The 5,452-nt window shown below is 41.1% G+C and overlaps 1 protein-coding gene across 6 annotated transcripts in view; it reads left to right on the plus strand.

Annotated features, from left to right (window-relative positions):
• The window catches only part of YIPF1 (Yip1 domain family member 1), a 22,616-nt gene extending 20,292 nt beyond the window's left edge, over positions 1 to 2,324 (plus strand). For 4 of the 6 annotated variants that reach the window (XM_011370453.2, XM_011370456.2, XM_011370452.2 and 1 more), the window contains one exon: positions 1,788 to 2,324. The gene's annotated coding sequence lies outside the window, so the exon portion shown is untranslated. The remainder of the gene's footprint in view (positions 1 to 1,787) is intronic. The other 2 variants (XM_023536818.1, XM_023536820.1) reach the window with 1 other exon arrangement.
• The last annotated feature ends 3,128 nt before the right edge of the window (positions 2,325 to 5,452 follow it).

Below are 5,452 nucleotides of genomic sequence, written 5' to 3' on the forward strand. Positions count from 1 at the left end.
GTAATCTCTGGACTCCCAGCTTTCACTGAAAAAGTATGGCTTCTAATCTTGCAGATAACCTTCATGTAAATCTGTGCATTGGAGGGCTTAGCCTGGAATGGATTACTGAGAGAGCATTAACCCTTTCTCTCCCTGAAACCTCAAAATCATAGGGGAGCCTCCAATTACTTTTCATCAGGGAAGTTACCCCTACATAAGTCATTGCGATGTTATAAAGAATATCTGGCTTCCTTCTTTGCTGCCTTCCTTTTTAAAAATTAACTCATCATCTGAGGGCCTTTGCCATTTCTCCTCTGAGCCAAAACCCTGGTAAACTCTGGAAACTGTACCTAGGAAGTCTTCCTTTGGCTGAGGGATGAAGTATCTGAAGGGCCACATCCAGATTGGGGCTGCCTTTCCAGGGGTGGTGACAAATGAGTCTGTCCAGAGGAGCATGGCCAGCAGATATTTATACTGCAGTGTGAGAAGGCTTTAATGAGAGATGAGCAAAGGGTTTCAAGAGACTCCTTTATAATTAAAACCCTCCTGATTTGATACACAGGGTTTATGTGTAATTATCCTTTCACTCACTCATGTCAAGAGTGTTCATTTTATAAGCCAAAGCCATGAACTTTTTTACTAGGTTTATACACATCAATTCTTTTATTCTGAAGTCAGCTTTAACTCAATGCTATAATCCCCTTTAACACAGCATCCAAACTGCGTGACTTCACACCATGGCTAACACTATTTTCTACCAGCTCCTTATTCTTTTCCACACCATGTCTGAAATGTCCCTGCCGACAGAATCCATGGGCTATTTCTTTCTCAATGTTCTTCTTTGTTCCCTTTCTTTGAGGTAAATTGGGAGAACCTGGAGTGGCTAGTGGGTCCACATAATAACTTTTTATTCTTTCTTTAAACTTATTTGTGGAAAATTTTAAACATAGACAAAAAGTAGAGTGGATAGTATAATGAATCCCCATGTACCCATCAGCTGCTTTCAACAGTCGTCAACTCTTGTGTCATCCATAGCCCCACCTTTTCCCTCTATTATTATTTTGAAGCAAATCTAAGACATCCTATTATTTCCTCTGTAATATTTAAATTCTATATCTGTAAAGAATACTCTTTAAAACATAACCATAATACCACATATACTTAGTGTTTGAATTTCACATTGCAGTTGGGCGATGTATCTCTTAAATCTTTTAAATTATTGAATCCTACTCCGTCTCCCTCTTTTTCCCTTTGCCATTTATTTGTTGAAGAATTATTTATCCTGTAGTTTTTCACTATCTAGATTTTGCTGATTATATTTCCATGGTGTCTTTATACATGTTGCTCTGTCCTCTTTTTTTTCTGCAAATTGGTGGTTGTATCTGAAGGTTTGATCAGATTCAGGTGTTATTTTTTTTTTGGCGGGGGATTGGGCAAGATTACTTGACATGTGCTGTTAAATTCTTCCATCCATAAACTCATAATGTCTAATTATCTTTTTCTCTTTTGATATTAGTATCCATTAATAGGCAATGGCTAGATTCGTTAATTCATTAGGAGTCAAAATAGCGATATTTCTCTTTCCTCCTTCGTTTATTAGCTAGAATACTTTTTTAATAAAACTTTCCTTCATCTACTATTTGGTTATTCAGTGATATAGTTTATATAAGAAGAGCAGTCTGGTGGCAGCAGACTGCTCTGGTGTTCAAGTTGTACCTTTAAACATAAATAAATGTGCTTAGCACAATTTAGCTCTTTCCTGTAGCGGGGAATCCTTATCTTGAAAGTTACTCTTCTTTGTTTTTCAGTCCTCTTTTATGTCTTTTGGAATGTGATTCTTTTGGACACCAAAGCCAGCAGGAAAACCGATGGAATGGCACCAGCCCCTAACATCTGGATGGTGCCACACTGAAGCTTCATCACCTATTTAACAAACAAAAATTAAATGTTGTCCCCCACATGTGTCTTTCAGCTCTTTTTTCTCTCCTGTCGATGATCGTTGTGACTATGTGCTGATATGGAATGAAACACTAGAGAGTGGGTTAGGCGGGCTCACCTCCATTCCTATTTGTCTCTCATGGTCATGTGATGTGCTTCACATTAGGTGTGCCCTGAATACCTGAAATGGATCTATCCTAACTTCTGATGTCTTTTCTCTGAATTGTGTACAGATTTCCTAGGTGATCCTCTTCTCTCCAAATGCTTGCCATCCTAGAGTGGCCAAACAGTGTGACCTTTGGTTGGGATTCACTGGGAGCCTGAAAATTTGTTTTTGGTGACCTGATACTAGGCAATTGAACCCAATGGTTGCAAAATAAATACCTCATGTGACGTCTGTGTCTGCACTTCATGACTCTGATCTCAAGTTCTTCCTTGATGGCTTCAGCATGCTGGAGGCTGCTGAGAATTTAATGTGCTAGCTGCTGTGGTGTGGAGGTTAAATTGAACATCTGCATTTTTCTTCCTAAAAGTATGGAACAGTGGATTTAAGGAACATGCTCACTTATAACCTACTTTGACAATGATTTTAGAAAATTCTTATAGGGAACTTTGAGGGCCTCTTCAGGGTGGCATGACTTCCTGGCTAGCGTGCATTCAAGGGAGAAACCATTAACACCTCAGAGGTACTTATTTATACTTTATATTAAAAATACACACCATCCGGGGGAGGCTGAGCTTCTGCCAGGTCAGGATTGTTGATTCCCTACTGTTTCTGTTGTCCTCTTCAGGACAGGAGCTCCCTCTGTATTTCTGAATAGACTACAAAGACACATTTGGACTTAAAGGTTGACCATGCAGATGAAGGAAGATGCACACAAGTTTAGGCAACAGCGCACTTAAGGTCACTTGGCAAACTTCCCATCAAGTGCTGAGTATCCCCGCATTAATTCACTCGACAGATATATATTGTACATCTACTGTGTGCTGATCACCATTCTAGGTATTAGGGCTAGAGCAGTGAACAAAACCGACAGGGTCCCTGTTCTCATAGATCTTACAGTCCAGTGATCGCTGCTGTGGTTGCCAGCCTCAGGCTCTTTAAGGCAGCCATTTCCTCCTTTGAACAACTCTTCTGCTCCTGTCCCTGGTTGATCCTAGCTTTGCCCCTGGGCCTCTCAGAACAAGTCTGAGCCTTTTTCCCTTTGTTAACTTCAAATGTTTGAAGATAGCTATTCTGTGCCCCATGAGTCTTTTCCAGCTAAATATTTCTTTTCTCTTCAAGCAGTCTTCAGAGAACTTGGTGTCCACACCTCCCAGTCACCCTTTGAACTGGTACCCTGGCTCATTCTTTCTTTAATATTTAATTCCTGCTGCCCAAGGCACTGATTCTTATACATGTGGATCCTGTGAATTCCCTTGTACCAGCCCCTTCCTATTGCTTACCAAAAGTGACAGGACCTTTCTCCTATTGAAGAAAGGAGCATCTTGTAAAAAAATAATAAATATCTATATTGGTCTCTGTCGAGATCTTAACACAGAATCCCTAAAACCTTGTAAATAAGAGTATTAGGAGAATCTTTGGTTCTAATATTTGGTCTTTGACCCCAGTTCCTAACACAGAGCTTTTGAATCCCTTGGAATTTCCTGGGTGATGGAGCATCTTTTGTAATGAGGTGACTTTTGAGGGCCTCCTGGATGGGACTGGTCATCAGAAAGGCTGAAAGCTTGGAACTTTCAGCCCTACGTCCCATTCTCCAGAGAGAGGAGAAGGTGGAAAATGGAGTTAATAATCGATCATGCCTATGCGAGGAAGCCTCCATAAAAATCCCAAAAGAATGGGTTTGGAGAGGTTTTAGGTTGGTGAGCACATTCATGTGCTAAAGTGTACCCCAGCTCTGGGAGAGACAGAAGCTCCTGTGCCCTGGACCCTTCCAGACTTCGCTCAATGTATCTCTTCATCTAGCTATTCATTTGTGTTCTTTAAAATATCCTATGTAATAAATTAACAATAGTGAGTAAACTTTTTTCCTGGGTTCTGTGAGCTGCTCTAGCAAATTATCAGACCTGAGGAGGGGGTTGTGGGAAATCTAATTTGTAGCCAAGTTGGACAGAAGTTGTGGGTGACTGGGAGACTCACTATGTGCAATTGGCACCTGAAGTGGAAGGCCATCTTGTGGGACTGAGCCCTTAACCCGTGAGGTCTGCGCTACCTCCAGGCACTTAGTGTCAGAATTGCTTGCTGTGGCAAGCCCAGACAACTGGTCACAGCAGTGTAATAAGTATTAGAGTAAAGGAGAACTGAGTTTTCCCCAGGAATGTATAAATATCCACAGTTGAGGGAGGTTTAGTTACTATGAGGTATTTTTAAGTGGTATGACTGGTAAATTTTTCCAAAATATTTTAAGTAAGGATTTTAGATATAACCAGCACCATAAATTAGCACCATCTGCTTATAAAAGAGAGGACAAGATAACATCAACTAATTTAGAAGGGCATAATCTCAGTACTAAAAACTTGAATAAATTTAATATTATGAAAAACTGACTAAATTGTTCATTTTTTCTTACCTACCAAGGACCAGTGAAAATCTCATGAACCTGCCGGCACCACCATTTGGGAGCCATGCTCCTGGGACCTCCATGTAGCACTTATGAATTGCATTTAGCTGTAATCAAGCTTGAAAAGCAGTGGCTTAAACAAATTAGCAGTTTTCTTTTTTTTTTCAAATGTAAATAGAAGTTTAGAGATAGCCCCAGGTTAATATGACTGTTCCATGATGCTGTCAGAGATTCTTTTTATTTTTCTTCTGCTCAGCAGTCCTTAGCATGAATTTGGTCATCATTGGATCCCGAGATGTCTACTCCAGCAACGTGTAGGCATTTCTTTTTTTTAAGTTTCTCTTAATCTTTTTATAAGATGAGAAGTCTAGGTCCTGGGCAAAAACTATGTGAGATTTTTTGGGCCTGACCAAAGGCTGTTACAAAGCTTTACCTGACAGGCCTTGGGGGAAAGCTGCTCACCTCTCACCAGACTAGGTGAACAGCCAGCGCACTGTGCTCTCTGAGGTGAGTTGCAGTCAAGGACTCTGGCCCCACCCTGGCCCATCACCCAGCCATGCTCTTATGCATATCTACATCCCCAGTCCAGGAGGCCTCCTTATGAAGGGAAGGGGTGGGAGCCCTAGCCATGACGTCTTTCATGTGTCTCTGCTGAGACCACCTTGTTAGGGGCCAGAAGCGGGGCGGTGCCTTGATATTTCTCTGTACCCTCAGTATTCAGTACATTTTACTCCTAGCCCTTCCCTCTTTCCCTCCTTTTAGCCTCCTGGGTCTATAAAATGACAGGAGCCTTTTGTTTAGGGATCCGTTGGCAGTGAGACAGTCCCCACATCTGCACTAGTCTACCTGACCCCCCTCCTCGCTTGGCACTGATTTATTTTTTTTTAAGTTTCTCTTAATCTTTTTATAAGATGAAGAGTGAAAGTACAGAAACCTTTTCCCATCTTCTTACATAATGACTTACAGTAATCCCC

Source organism: Pteropus vampyrus, unplaced genomic scaffold (genome assembly GCF_000151845.1).
Source record: "Pteropus vampyrus isolate Shadow unplaced genomic scaffold, Pvam_2.0 Scaffold170, whole genome shotgun sequence".
Classification (NCBI taxonomy): Eukaryota; Metazoa; Chordata; class Mammalia; order Chiroptera; family Pteropodidae; genus Pteropus; species Pteropus vampyrus.